Here is a 16,635-nt window from a genome sequence, read left to right as displayed (position 1 = left end):
TGTGTCGCGTGTGTGCACTTCGAATTTCCGGTTCTTTCATATTTAACTTTTCTGTAGGACACTGCCTCCCTAAGTGAAAAATCTCTAAGAAGTTTTGTATCTTTCCCACATCTCCGTGGCACCCTGATGACATGCATGGTAATATTTCTCCAGTTACACAGGCAGGCCAGATACAGCCCTCATGAAGCCGGGACGCTGCAAGGCCCAGCCTTGAGCAACACTTTATTTAGAAGAACTGCTGGCCTGATCACCAGCAATAACTGACAGCGACTTAAAACCTTTATATTAAGGTCCTTTAAAAACATCAGTGTGTGTGTGTGTGTGTGTGTGTGTGCGTGTGTAACATTCATTACTGCAAACTGGAACAGGGGTGTGAGCGGGCCGGAAGGCAGCCCTGAATCAGGGCTCTGAGCCCAGAGCAGCCGACCCCAGGAGGCCGCAGCCCTCTCCCTTCTCCCAGCCCTGGAGAGCCACAGGCTGGCCCAGAGTATCCAGGGACCTGGCCCAAGACTCCACTCATTGGCAGCTCTTCACTTGTGTCTTTTTATATTGAAAATGGGAAGTGACACCCAGTTTAAGCGAAATTCCAAGGCATTTGTCTTGACTAATCATGTGAAAAATGAGTACAGTGGTGGCCAGAGGATTTCCAAGGCTCCTTTTCAGCTGGCTGAGTCAATGAGTCTAAGTTCCCTTAAAGGGGCCTCCCTGGTTTCCCTGGGCCCGTGTTTGTTGGCTGTGACATTCCAGAGTCAGAAGGCCAGAGCTGGACCCAGGGAACTGTCGCTGCTTCCAGGGTGTTTGAAGAGATGTAGTGTCAGAGTAAGGTCCACTGAACTTCCAAGCAAAAATTAGTTTCTGAAGGAGCTCCCTTTATTCTAAGAAAATTGAATAACAACAAGAACTACCATAGATGTGTCATTTTGGGGGCAGGCCCTGTGCCGGGGTCTTTGAACGCCTCATGTTTACCCCCCTGTGAAGACCTGTCTCTTTATTTCATAGGTGGGACTCTCAGAGATGAGGGCAAGGGAGGCTTGTGGAAGAGGTCTGCCTAAGAGGTAGCTTTTATTTATTTTTATTACATTTAGAGATTAAGGCACACATTCTTTTTCAAAACAGATAAGGAACTGGCCAAAGGGATTAAAAGCTAAATAAGCATAAGTTTATGCAAACTGATCTTATGCAAAAAAAAATTTGAAGATTATGATATTAATAACTGTTACATCATGTTTTTTTCAATGATGTTACTTAGAGCACATCAGAGTTCCAAAGCTGAAATACGTATAGATATGTGTACATGTATATTAAAAGTAACACAGGCTGGGCATGATGGCTCATGCCTGTAATTCCCGTGCTTTGGGAGGCTGAGGCGGGAGGATCACTTGAGCCCAGGAGTTCGAGGCTGCAGTGAGCTATGGTTGCCCCACTGCACTCCAGCCTGGGCCACAGAGGGAGACTCTGTCTCAAAAAAAAAAGCAAAAGCAACACATACTTATTACTAAAACATTAAAAACAATCAGAGGTGTATCAAGGAAGAAATAAAAGCTCTCTCTTCCCCTATGATTCCAATTTATATCTATCTCTACCTGTGGCTCAATTTACTTTTTTCACTAAATGAAGTGATACCATGCATATTATTCCCTAACACTTTCCTTTATTAACAACACCTAGTAGAAATCTATGTGTGACACTGCATAGGGAGTCACCTATATTTTCTAAAAATCACTTCCATAGTATTTTATTATAAAGCTGTGTCATAATTTATTTATTCAATTCTCTACTGATGGCTTTATCATGTGCTTTTTTTTTTTTTTTTTTTTTTTTTTTTGAGACAGAGTCTCACTCTGTTGCCCAGGCTAGAGTGAGTGCCGTGGCGTCAGCCTAGCTCACAGCAACCTCAAACTCCCAGGCTCAAGCGATCCTCCTGCCTCTGCCTCCCAAGTAGCTGGGACTACAGGCATGCACCACCATGCCCGGCTAATTTTTTCTATATATATATTTAGCTGTCCATATAATTTCTTTCTATTTTTAGTAGAGATGGGGTCTCGCTCTTGCTCAGGCTGGTCTCGAACTCCTGAGCTCAAACGATCCGCCCACCTCGGCCTCCCAGAGTGCTAGGATTACAGGCGTGAGCCACCGCGCCCGGCCCTATCATGTGCTTTTTATATCAGAAAGTGATCCAACCTGGCTTAAAGTATGAATAGATTTATTGTCCCATGTAACTGAAGTTCATGGAAAGAGCAGCTTCTGTGCTTCCGTGTGGGCTCCATTTGTTGTTATTATTGTTATATTTGGCATTTCCCTCCATGTGCCCTCCTCTGTGTGTTGGTTTTGTTTGAAGACTGTTTCCCCTCATGGTGGTACAATGGTTGTTGTAGCAGCACCAGGTTTTACAAGCTCATATCAGGGAAGAGAGAGATGCTGCTGCCTTAATATGCCAAGTAGAGTTGTGAGATTTACCCTGGTGGACCCCTTGGTGCAGGTGGCCTCTCCTAGACCAATGGCTGCCCAACGGTCACCTTCCATCGAAGAGCCTGGGCTATACATCCTCCAAAGGGGGCCCTTAGAGTTGGTCCATAAAAAGTCTTATACTGCGCATATAGTGCTCTTTACTTGTGCAACTATCTGTGTAGGATAAACTCCTAGAAATAATATTCCTGGGTCAAATGGAATGTAAGTTTTAAATTTTTGACACTTTATCCTCCAAAAAAGATTATCATGATTTACATTTACAATAGCTGTGCCTGGTTTCTTATATCTTCCTTACTGGGATATTTTAGTCTCTGACAAAACACAGTATTTTCCTTATTATCTTAATTTACATTTCTTTGTTTATTGGTAACCTTGAACATATTTTTCATGTTTTTTGGCTGTGTTTTTTTCTTTCTTTCTTTTTTTCTTCCTCTGTCGACTGTTTATTTTATTCTTTGACAGATTTTATATTGGATCTGTGGGAATTGCTAATTTATTATGAACATTAAACTTTGGCTGGTAGTATATGTTGCAAATATTTTCCCTAAGTTTTCATTTATTTGCCAAACTTAATTTTTTTTTCCAAGTTGTCTTTTCTATGAATGTTTCTCATGTTCACTAGTGAGATTATGGGATATGTTCCTTCTCCACCTCTAAGTGTAATGTCATGCTGAGAAGTCCTTCCCCCGCTGGGAGGATGTGGTCACGTGCATGGGCTGAAGGCCCTGCCTGGCCAGCTCTGTGCTTGAGGCCAAATGGCCTGATCAGTTTGTTTGTAAACAGCTCCTAGGGCTGTGGGTACAGAAACTCCCTTTCCCCTTGGGTCTGGATTACCATGCTGCCTTTTTCCTGTCTTTGTTTTTTCTGAATGTTCTCCTTTGGTCCAGGGTGAGTTGGGTGGTTGGGTGGTTTTCAACCTTAAGATTGCTTGGGGATCAACCACTTGGAAAACTCAGTAAGAGGCAGATTCCCAAGGCTCCTTTCCTGATCCAGGAGGTCTGGGGCCAAAATGTGCCAAGCTCTCTGCATTTATTCCTTCCAAAGATATTTCATGACGGTTCAGGGCACCCTTCTAGGGGCCAAGAATACAATATAGTGGACATCACAGAGAAGGTTCCTATTTTCACGTAGCTAACATTCTACTGGGGAGATGGATAATAAGGAAACAAATAAACAAACAAATCCACCTGGATACCAAAAAAGTGCATTAGGCAAGGTGCTGACTCTGATAAAAGTTGGGGTGGAAAGAGGGGCTGAGGCTCCACAAAATGGAAGAGCAACAGGGATTCACTCCCTCGTCTCTGAAAAATCTCAGCTGTTAATTAGGTCCTTCCCTCCCTTCGCTCCTCCACCACAGTTGTTGACACAGTTTAGAGGAGACTAAGGATGACTGAAAGGGGACGTGTTGATGGCTTTCTCTGAAGTCCACCATGTGCCTCCTTCACTGCCTTTGTCACCCCTCACTCTGAATTTTCACAGAACCTCACTAAAAACTGAAATCACTAAAAACTCTGAGCACATGAGAGCCACCTCTGGACTCTTTCTTGGATGCCAAATACATATTATAAAATATTACCTCTTCACCTAGATCTGGTATTCTCTTGCCTTTCCAAGGTGGGAGACAACAGCATACTGGTTTGAAAGCTCAGTTTATGGTAAAAAAAAAAAAAATCTCTGAGCTCACAGAAGAGAAGAGGTAAAAAGCAGCCCTATCATACCCAGTAAAAAGCATCCCCTCTTACAGAGTTTCATTTTTCCCCTCTCAAAACCTTCTACAATTGGCGTCAACATTGCCCCTCTTTCAGGATGAGAAGACGGAGAAGCACACAGGTCAGGGGAATTACACAAGGTCACACGGCTCACAAGCAGCTCAGTCGGCTTCCCCTCCAGTTGTACCACGTCAAATCCCACGTTCTTTTCATTTTGTCAGTGATGACCAGCTTGTGGCCTCCAACTTCGCAATATAACTTGAGATTTACTCTTTGGGTTTAGCTTTGGTACTTCTCAAAGAAGCTCAGTTGGTGAGATTTTTGCCAGATGTCTTAGTCACCTACTGCTTCATGACAACCTTCTCCCCCCACCCCCAGTCCAGGAAAACAACAATCATTGTCTTTTCTCTCTTGATTCTGTGGGTTGGACCCACCAGGCAGTTCTTCTGTAGCACGTGATGTTGGCTGAGGCTGCAGTCACACGGGGGCTTCCTTGGGCTGGTGAGGTTCGACACGGTGCCCTCACATGTTTGCTGCTTTGCTGAGGGCAGTGGGATGACGGGGCTCAGGTGGCATGCTGCGGAGACCAGAACTCCCTCTCTCTCTATGTGGTCTCAGGGCCTGTCCATGTGGACTTTCCATGAGTTCTCTCCAGCAGGGAGGGCTATTCCTCACACAGGAATTCAGGGCTTGCAAAGCATAGTCACAGAAACTGCTGAACCTTTGAGAGATGCTGGCCCAACATCCCTTCCTCTGCCTCCTGCGGGAAAAGCAGTTGCACCAAAGTCAAGGGGAACAGAAAACAAGCTCCCCTCTCAAAGAGAAGAGTGACAAAGAATTTGCAGCTTCTTTAATCCACTGCAATGTCTAACAAAAGAGCAACCATTTTCTCACGGACATTCTACTGAGTGCAAAGGTAGGAATATTTTTTGACAATGCCATCAATAAAGTAAAGCAATAAAGGAAGGGATTTCATTGCCACTTAAAATATGGCCTACTCCAGATGGAATTTTTGAGTTTTATTTTCTTCTTTGTTAAACATTTCTGCATGTCATGAAAATTTTCAATGCATCATTTTTATAATTCAGAAAAACAATGCCATTTTAATTTAAAATAGATATTTCCTTTATATATTTTTTGCTTGTTTTCTGAGTTGGCCCTTGGCAAAGTCAGTGGTCACTCCTGGATTACCTTGGGCTGACCTTAATCAGTCACGTGATGTCCACAGAACTGGCAAGTAAAACAGGCTGTTGGTGGTGGGAGTTTGATTGGATGACCTCTAAAGACACTCTTGGCTGCCATACCTTCAACTCTTTGATCTCATCCAGTACAGATGAACATTTCTTTGCTAAGTGTTCTCTGATAATAAGCTTGCACAGGAAAATATGTATTCATTCAACCAACAAGTGTGATGAGCATGTTGTGACATTGGCTCTGTGTTAGCATGGTAGGCACCAAGAGGGTCTTGGTATATGGGTCCTACCCTTAGGAGCTGGTGATCTAGTGGGGGAAACATGGTGATGCACAAAATTATAACAAATGTTATAATGAAAACACAGCTAATAAGGAGAAACCAATTTAAATGCTGAAGAGTGAGTACCAGTTATTTGAAAAAAAAAAAATTCCACCTCTTTCCAAGGATTAGATTTCTACTTATAGAGCTTTTCATCCATATATATATATATATATATATATATGGTTTCTGAGACCCTGATCTCAGAACTCCATTACACATATTACATGCAACGGGTGTGCAGGAAGGAAAGAAAGATTTAGTGTACACATTAAAAAACCATTACTCATTGTTAAACAGTTTAACTTGGAACCCTTTCCTTTTAAGCCTTCCTCGATCTCCTCCCTCATGACTGTTTGGAGACTCAGGACATCCCTACCCACGCACCAGGTGCAAGTTTATAGTGTGAAACCACCTCACACATTCCTGATTGTCAACTGCAATTCCCAGAAATGTTCCAAGGAGGCCCAGATGCAAGAGATTAATTTCTTCACAGGGAATGCAAAGGGTATCTTGGCAGATAAGAATGAAAAGACAGGCTAAAGACTGAAGATCTTACTGGGGGTGGCTATCAGGAGTCACTTATATTTCAACCAGCAAAAGAGTGGCTCTAAGAAGAACAATCTATTGGCAACACTGCAATCACAGAGCTTCCCAACCAACCTATGCCCTGGAGAGACTTACAATGCACATCTTCATTATAGACTAATTCCAAGTGATACTGTATTACATCATATATGGTAAAAGAACCTTATAATATTCTCATTTCCTGCTTCTTGGTCTTTGTGCATTTATTATTGCTATATGTTTTTCTTCTACGTGTTATAAGCTCCATAATACATTGTTGTTATTTTTTCCTCAGTTATCTTTTGAAGATTTTTGAGTAATAAGAAATATTATTTATGTACCCATGTAATTACCATTTCTATTGCTTTGTATGTCTTTCTGTAGATCCAGGTTTCTATATGGGATAATTTTCATTTTGCCTGGAGGGCTTCGTTCAGCATTTCTTGTAGTGCAGGTCTGTTGGTAACAAATTATTTCAGCTTATGCATGTCTGAAAATGATTTTATTTTATCTTCATTTTTGAAAAATATTTTTGCTGGATAAATAAATTGCAGGTCAAGAATTGTTATTTCTTGCCGGGCGCCGTGGCTCACGCCTGTAATCCTAGCACTCTGGGAGGCTGAGGCGGGTGGATCGCTGGAGGTCAGGAGTTCCAGACCAGCCTGAGCAAGAGTGAGACCCCATCTCTACTAAAAATAGAAATAAATTATCTGGCCAACTAAAATATATATAGAAAAAATTAGCCGGGCATGGTGGCGCATGCTGGTAGTCCCAGCTACTCGGGAGTCTGAGGGAGTAGGATCGCTTAAGCCCAGGAGTTTGAGGTTGCTGTGAGCTAGGCTGACGCCAAGGCACTCACTCTAGCCAGGGCAACAAAGCGACACTCTGTCTCAAAAAAAAAAAAAAAAAAAGAATTGTTATTTCTTTTAATACTTTAACAATATTGACCTGAAATCTGGCTTGCATTGTTTCTGATGGGAAATCTGCTGCCCTTCTTCTTCTTATTTTTTTTTTACCGCTGTACTCTGGCAGCTTTTAAAATTTTCTCTTTATCATAGGTTTTAAGCAATTTGATTATGATGTGCCATAGTATAGACTTCTTCATGTTTCTTGTACTAAGGGACTTATTGCATTTCTTGGATCCATGGGTTTATAATTTCCATATTTGGGAAATTTTTGGCCATTGTTTATTCAAATTTTTTTCTATCACCTCTCCTCCCCTAATTCCCACTTGGGGGACTTCAATTACACATATATTAGGATGTTTTACATTGTTCCACAATTCACTGATGCTTTGTTTATTTTTCCATATTTTTTTCTCACTGTTTAATTTTGGGTAGTTGCTATAAATTGATGCTTACTAATCTTTTCTTCTATAATGTGAATCGGCCATCAATCTGATCTAATGTATTTTCTTAAATCTCAGACATACTAGATTTTGTCTCAATAAGTTACTTTTGGATCTTTAAAAAATCTCTTTCAGGTTACTACTCAACATGTTTGATCTTTCCTCTAACAACTTGAACATATGGAATACAGTCATAATAATTGTTTTAATGTCTTTGCTTGTTAATTCTATATTCTGTGTTATTTCTGGATCAGTGTTGATTGATTCATTTTCTTCCTCACTATGCATTATATTTTCCTGCTTCCCTGCATGCGTGGTAATTTTTGATTGGATTTTAGGCATTGTGAATTTTACGTTTGGGTTAGACTTAGTATTTATAGAACACTCCACCCTGGAAGAGTAAAATACACAGTCTTTTCAACTGCACATGGAACATTCTTCAGGATAGACCATATGTTAGGTCATAAAACAATGGTCAATACATTAAAAAAACTGAAATCATACAAAGCATATTCTCTGACCATATGGGATCAAATTATAATTCCATAAGAGAAGAAAATTTAGGAAACTCACAAAATACATGAAAGTTAAACAATGCACTCCTAAATAACAAATGGGCCAAAAAAAGAAATTAAAAGAGAAATTAGAAAATATTGGAAGATGAAAGAAAATGAAAACACAATACACCAAGCTTATGGGATGTAGCTTTTCAAGCAGTACACAGAAATAAATTTAGAGAAATAAGTATATTAAAAAAGAAGATTTCAAATAGCCTATCATTCCATGCTAAGAAACTAGGAAAAAAGAGAAACTAAACACTAAAACAGCAGAAGGAAGTACATAGTAAAGATTAGAGTGAAAATAGATGAAATGAAGAATTAAAAAAATGGAGAAAATTAACAAAATCAAGAGTTGGTTCTCTGAAAAGGTAAACAAAATTAGCAAACCATTAGCTAAACAACTGACCCAGAAATGAAAGAGAAAAGACTCAAATAACTAAAATCAGGAATGAAAAAGGGGACCTCACAGAAATAAAAGGAAATATAAGGGATATTATGAAAAATTTTATGCCAACAAATTATTCAGCTTAGTTGAAATGGACAAATTCCTAGAAAGACATTACCAAAACTGAAACAACAAGATATAGACAATCTGAATAGAATTATAACAAGCAAAGAAATTAAATTAGTAGACAAAAATCTTTCCACAAAGTCCATGCTCAAATGGCTTCATGTGAATTCCACCAAACATTTAAAAAAGAGTAACACCAACTCTTCAAAAACTATTCCAAAAAGTAGAGTAAGTAGGAACACTTACCAACTCATTCTATGAAGCCAGTATTACCCTGATACCAACACCAGACAAAGACATCATATGAAAAGTAAAATAAAGACCAATATCCCTGATGAACACAGACACAAAAATCCTCAGCAAAATACTAAAAACCAAATAGAGCAGCATATAAAAGGATTATACACCACCACCAAGTGGGATTTATCCTAAGAATGCAACACTGTTTCAATACCCAAAAATCAATCAATGTAATACAACATATTAATGGAATAAAGGACCAAACTGCTTTATCATCTCAATACATGCAGAAAAACATTCGACAAGATCCAATACCCTTTTATGATAAAAAATAATCAACAGAGTAGGAATAGAAGAGAACTTTCTGAACCTGGTAATAGGCATCCATAAAAACCCCATAGCTAACCTTATACTTCATGATGAAAGACCAATAGCTTTTCCATTATGATCAGGAACACAGGAAAGATGTTTACTCTCCTCACTTCTATTCAACACTGCACTGGGAGTGCTAACCAGGGTAATTAGGCCAGAAAAAGAAATAAAAGGCATTCATATTGGAAACGAAGAAGTAAAACTAGCTCTATTCACAGATGACATGGTCTTATATATAGAAAATTCTAAGAAATCCACAAAAAGCTATTAGAACTAATAAACAAGTTCAGTAAGATTGCAAGATACAAGACCAATATAAAAATCAATTCCATTTTATACATTATAATGAAAAATTTGAAAACGAAATTAAGAAAACAATTCTACTTACAATAGTATCAAAAAGAATAAAACACTTAGTATAAACTTAATAAAAGAAGTGTAAGACTTGTACACTAAAAATATAAAACATTGCAGAAAATTTTTTTAAAAAACCTAAATAAATTTAAGTACATCCCATGTTCATGGATCAGAAGACATAATTTTTTATAATACTCCCCGAATGGATCTACAGATTTATCATAATGCCTATGAAAATCCAAGTTGCCTTTACTGCAGAAATCAAGAAAGTGATCATAAAATTCGTATGGCAATGCGAGGGATCCAGAACATCCAAAACAATCTTGAAAAAGAAAAACTCTTAATGGCTCACACTTCCCAATTCTAAACCTTACTATGAAGCAACTGTATTCATGACAATGTGGTGCCATCATAGTATAAATATAAAAATCAATGAAAATAGAATTGAGAGTCCAGAAATCAGCCTTTACATTTATGGTCAATTTATTTCAACAAAGGTGCCAGGAAATTTCAATGGGAGAAAAATAGTCTTCTCAACAAATGTTGCTAGGACATCTGGATATCCACATGCACAGAAAAAAATTTGCATCTTTACCTCATCCTATGTACAAAAATTAACTCAAAAATGATTGTAGACCTAAATGTATGAGCTAGAACTATAAAACTCTTGGAAGGAATCATAGGTATAAATCTATGTCATCTTGAATTAGGCAATAATTCCTTAGGTATAAAGCACCAAAGCACAAGCAACAAAAGAAAAATAGATAAATTGCACCTCACCAAAATTTTAACCTTTCATGTTTTAAAGCACTCTCTTAAGAAAGTGAAAATACAACCCATGGAATGGATAAAATATTTGCAAATTATTTTTTTAATAAGAGACTTGCATCCATAATGTATAAAAACCTCTTATAAATTAACATTAAAAAGACAAACCAATTAAAAAGTGGGCATAGCATTAGAATAGATCTTTCTCCAAATAAGAGAGACAAATGGCTGATAAGCAGCACGTGAAAAGATGCTCAACACTATTAGTCATTAGGAAATGCAAATCAAAACATCCTCACATCCACTAGGATGACTAAAATGAAAAGACTAGAAATGATAAATGTTAATGAGGACATAGAGAAATTGGAATACTCCTTCATTGCTGGAAGGAATGTAAAATGGTGCAGCCACTTTTTAAATGATTTGGTGGGTTTTCAAAATGTTCAATATGAAGTTGCCACATGACTCAGCACTTCCACTCCTAGGTATCTACCCAACATAATTAACAACACAAAAACCTATATACCTATGTGCATAGGCACATTATTCACAATAGCCAAAAAGTGGAAACAACCCAAATGTCTGTTAACTAATGAATGGACAAATAATATGTGGTATAGCCACACAAAGGAATACTATTTGGCCATGAAAAGGAATAAAGTACTACCTATACGTAGTACAACTGGGTGAACCTTGAAATCATTACACTAAGTCAAATAAGCCAATCACAAAAACCCACCCTTTGTATAATTCCATTTATATATAGGATAAGCAAATTTATAGAACCAGAAAGTAGTTTGGTGATTGCCAGGGGCTGGAAGGAGGTGGAATGGAAAGTGACAGCTCATGGGTATGAGTTTTCTTTGGGGAGTAATGAGAATGTTCTGAAATTAGATAGCCATGATGGATGTCCAACTCTATGAATATACTGGGGAAAATTTTATGGTGTGTCAATGATATCTCAATAAAGCTCTTATTCTAAATAATAATATACAAGAATGTCTATTTCTAAATGTAGAAATTTTAAAAAATCCTGTAGACATATGCTGAGTTAGCTGAAACCAGCTGAGAGAGCCTGGGATGGGAGAGTTTGAACCACACACAGTGGTCTCCATCTGGCACTCTCCCAAGACTCACAGATAAAAATCTTCCAACCCGCAACATACCAGGGCATCTGCCAGTCTGGCTCCACAGTGGTTTCAGGCACTTCTCTGCGAGTGATCAAGTTTTCATATTAGAATAAGAATGAAGATTGAGTTAGACTAGCTGTACCGGGGACAGGAAATAACAGCTCTTTCCCCATCCTCGGGGCAGCGGTTTAGTACGCACCTCAGCTGTCAGTGAGTAATCCAGCTTCCTGACAAAGAAGGTGGCAAGAAGATTGGTCACCCCTGTTCAGAAGCCCAGGGTGAACTAGGCACCAATGGCGACTTGATTCTCATGTGAATATCACAGAAAGCACGCAGAAACACTTGTGTTGCAGGTCACTGGCTACTACTGGAAGTTTCAATGGCCTCAGGTTGATAGTGGATTTCAGCTCACCAGCCAGGGGCAGTTCCAGTGGCTTCTTCTCCTGATTATCTCAGTGGCTGTGATATGAACTGCCCATCAGTCATTCGTCATTATTAATGGCCATCTTTGCCTTTGCTTCCTCTTCCTGTACATTGCCTTCAATACATTTTTAATCTAATCCTTTAATTTAAATACTGTTTCTGGAAATTTTTTTCAAGTGGTCCATTTTGCTGGAAAAGCACAAGAGAAAAAATATTAATGATATCTTCTCAAAAATGGTTGTCTTGTTTGTCCTAAAGCCAAACGTGTGTAGTGCATCTCACAATGTTTTGGATTGACGTGGGACATTTGCATTCTTTCAGTTTTTAAATATCATTAATTTAATTGATACCAGAGCTTCAGAATAGGGTAAAGTAAAAGCAGTTTCTTAGGAATGGTGTCATGATAATGCCATACATTCAGCATGAGGCAGCTGAGAATGGGGGTGTTGGTTTTCCTGCTTTTTCTTATTCAACCTACTCTGCCCAAAAAAGCCCCAAGAGACAGTCCTATTGTGCCATACTATTTCTTTGTCTCTTTTTTAAATACTTCGAGTGAGGAAGTCATCAGTGGGGCTGTCTTTACAGAAATCTAAAGTGCTGGGAGATGTTTGGTCAGTGCAAGTGAAAGCTGATAGTCTAAGCTGTAAGGTTTCCTGGCTGCGTACTCTCAGATATTGTTAGTTTTTCAATGTTTTCTAATAACTAACTGTGTTATGAGACCGGAGCTCTGTGTATGAAGAACAACTTCCTCTCAGGAACTGTACTCAGGGCTGGGGTTTGGACCTCAGCCAGTTTTAGGAGCAAACAGAAGCGATGTCAGAAGCATCAGGGGTACTGGTTACGAGAATCAGAAGGGGCCACTCCCATGGGACTGTAAGCTTCTGTAGGGCAGGCACGTGGCTTTGCACCCCTGAAGCTCCCCAGAAAGGGACTTTCTGCACACATTGGCAAATGATGACTGGTTTCCTGAGGACATCGAGTCCCACTCTGGACTCCAAGAAGTTCTACTGCTGCATCAGGGAAGTCAGTTTCATGCACTGACTCATTTCCACACTTTAGAGGACAATTTTTTTTGAGTGGGTATTTGGAAAGAAAATGAAAGATAGATGTAACTCTCCTATCCATCAGCTGATGACTTGACAGTGTATTAATAGAACTTATTTTCCCTTTTGGGAAATAGTAGACATATCCCCAATGGCTGTTGTGTTCCCCACAATGCTGAGGTGTATCTTGGGGTAGTAATACACTCCACTGTGTGTAATTCTGCTAGCTGGAAGGTTTACGTGGTCAAGGGTGATCCCTAAACCAGTCTTGACACCAGCAGATATGGGCTCCTCCAGCTTCAGGCTACTCTGGTCTGCTGTCTGATCGAAGTATCAGAACAGTTCAACAGATCTGAGTATGGCTGATGATACATTTAAGCAGTTTCCTCAAGTACCTAAAACTATAGTTACTATTTATTTAAAAACAATTACAAGGTATGCTAATGCTTTGCAAAAGTAGAAATATCAATATGTACTTTAGCTAAATATTTTGGCCCTACCACTTAGTTTTGTGGCCCTGGACAAGGCCTTATCGATGACTCTGAATCTCAGTTTCCTTGTCAGCAAAACTGAGACATAGCAGTTGTAACATGAGGACCAAATGAGAAAGGCCATGTGAAAACCCTGACCTGGAACGCCCATGAAAATGAAGCCTAGCTACATTTAACACAGCCCATTGATATGTATTGTGTATTTCCTCCTTGGTTCCCAGGAATTCTGGTGAATGAGAATTTTTTTCTAAACATAGAAATGCAGCAAAATAATGCTTGCATGATTCTTTTAGTACTATGTTAGAGAACTTTCTAATAATCTAGCCTGGTGGTCTAGTTTGACACAAGCAAAAACTGTTAATGAAATAAGTGTAGACAGTTTACAACCTTGTAATATTAGAGGTTAATCTGAAGCAATGGACAATAGTATAAGTCCTGATTGAGAAATCACTCTCAAAGATGAGATGATCTTATTGCCCTATACAGAGTTAACCAGTCTTATACATAAGGCTTCCTTTAAAGGCTCTATTGTTTAACCTTTCACATTTAGATTTGTAGTTCATCAATGATTAATATTTGCATATGGCATTAGTTGGTGTGATTCAAGTTCAATTTTTCCATGTGACTACCCAAATGATTCAGTGCTATTTATAGAATAGAACACTCTTTTTCTACTTCACTCCAGTGTCATGTTTGACATAAATCAGGTAACTGTGTATGTGGGAGTCTTTTTCTGGACTATTTACTTCTATCGTGTTGGTCAGTTTGTCTAACTTTGCACTGGTACTGTGCTGTCCTAATTACTGTAGCCTTAAAATAAGACTTAATATCTGGCAGGGTAAGTCCCTCAGCTTTCCATTCTTATTCAAGGTTGCCATGGCTATTCTTTGCACTTTATATTTCCGTATGAATTTTAAATCATCTGTCAATTCCCCCCCCAAAAAACCAACAGAAATGTTGATTTTTATTGCAGTGATTTTATAAATAAATTTGAGAAGAACTGACACCTTTACAACATTGACTCTTTCAATTATTGAACATGGTACAGTATATATCTCTATTTATATAGATATTCTTTAATTTCTCTTGGCAATTTTTTGTGATTTTTCCATGTAAACAACTGGCATATTTTCTATTCGATTTACTTTTAGGTGATTGGTATTTTTTTAATAAGATTGTACATGACATAATTTTACTAAATTTCATTTACTACTTGTTTGTTGATAGAAATAAAATAGATTTTTATATTGACCTTTTATCCAGTGACCTTGCTAAATTCACTTACTAATTCTGATAATTTGTAGATGCTTTTCAATATTCTAGAAATACAATCATGCCATCTGCAAATAATAGCATTCAGTTTAGAAGGGTAGTTTCACTGGGCAAGAATTTTTAGTTGACAGTTTAATTTTCTTTAGATGCTTAGAATATATTGTTCTGATACCCCTTGGCTTCCATAGTTTCTGATGAGAAGTCAGCTGTTAACCACATCATTGTTTTCCTTGTATCTAATGTGTCATTTTTCTCTGGCTGCTTTCAAGATATTGTCTTTATCACTGGTTTTTTTGTGGTTCTCTTTGTGTCTATTCTTTGTTGAGTTGTTGAGCTCATTGAATATGTAAATTAATATTTTTCACTAAGCTTGAGAAGTTGTCAGTCATTATTCCTTCAAATGTTTTTCTATCCCTTTCATGTTCTGCTCTCCTTCTGAAGTTTTAATTACATATATTTTGGCAGCTTAATATTATCCCACAGTCTCTGGGGATCTGTTCATTTGCTACAGTCTTTTTTCTCTGTGCTCTGCCAATTGTATAATTTCCATTAATCTATCTTAAAGTTCACCAATTCTTTCTTCTCTCATCACTAATCTGCTCTGAGGACCACCTGGTAAATTTTAAAATTTTAGTTATTGTTCTTTATGGTATTGCTTCTTTTTTTTTTTTTTTTTACCTTCTATAGCTTCCTTTTCTCTGTCAAAGAGTCTATATCTTTGGCTATATCTATCTTTATATCTGTATTTAGGCATCAATATGTTATTTTAAAAAATTATTTCAACATGTTTGACTTTATTTCTTTGAACATATTTATATATTGAACATCAGGACCTATTTAGAGTCACCTACATTTTTGAAGAATATATTTTCAAGGTGTAGCATTCTAGTTTTGCAATTATTTTCCTTTCACACTTCAAATATATTGTAGGCATATCTTGTAGATATTGTGGGTTCAGTTCCAGACCATGGCAGTAAAGCAAATATTGCAATTAAGCAAGTCACACAAATTTTTGGTTTCTCAGTGCATATAAAAAACTTAGGTTTACACTATGCTGTAGTCTATTAAGTGTGTAATAGCATTATATCTAGAAAATCATATACATACCTTAATTAAAAATACTATATTGTTACAAAATGTTAATGGTCATCTGAGCCTTCAGCAAGTCATAATCATTTTGCCATAATGTTGAAGGCTGCTAAGATCCGGGTGGTGGTTGCTGAAGGTTGAGGTGGCTGTGGAAATTTCTTAAAATAAGACAACAATTAAGTTTGCCAAATCAACCCACTCTTCTTTTCATAAACAATTTCTCTGCAGCATGTAATGCTGTTTGAAAGCATCTTGCACACAGTAGAAATTATTTCAAATTTGGAGTCAATCCTCTCAAACTCTGCTGCTTTGTCAACTAAGTTTAGGTAATATTTTAAATCCTTTGTTGTCATTTCAACAATGTTCACAGCATCTTCACCAAAAGTAGAGGTCTTCCAAAGAAACCACTATCTTGCTTGTCTGTAGGAAGCGACTCTTCAGGTTGCTTCAGTAAGCAACATCCTTTCAGGTTTTATCATGAGATTACAGCAATTCAGACACATTTTCAGGCTCCACTTCTAATTCTAGTTTTCTCACTATTTCTACCACATCTGTAATTACCTTCTCCACTGAAGTCTTGAACTCCCTCCAAGTCATCCATGAGGGTTGGAATCAACTTCTTCCAAACTCCCATTAAGTTTGATATTTTGACCTTCTCCCATGAACCACAAATGTTCTTAATGGCATCTGAAATGATGAATCCTTCCCAGAAGGTTTTCAATTTACTTTTCCCAGATCCATCAGAGGAATCACTATCTATTGAAGCTATAGAC

This window comes from Eulemur rufifrons, chromosome 19 (assembly GCF_041146395.1).
Source record: "Eulemur rufifrons isolate Redbay chromosome 19, OSU_ERuf_1, whole genome shotgun sequence".
In the NCBI taxonomy this organism is placed as follows: Eukaryota; Metazoa; Chordata; class Mammalia; order Primates; family Lemuridae; genus Eulemur; species Eulemur rufifrons.
The sequence above is the reverse complement of the archived record's forward strand: the minus strand, read 5'-3'. Positions refer to the sequence as shown.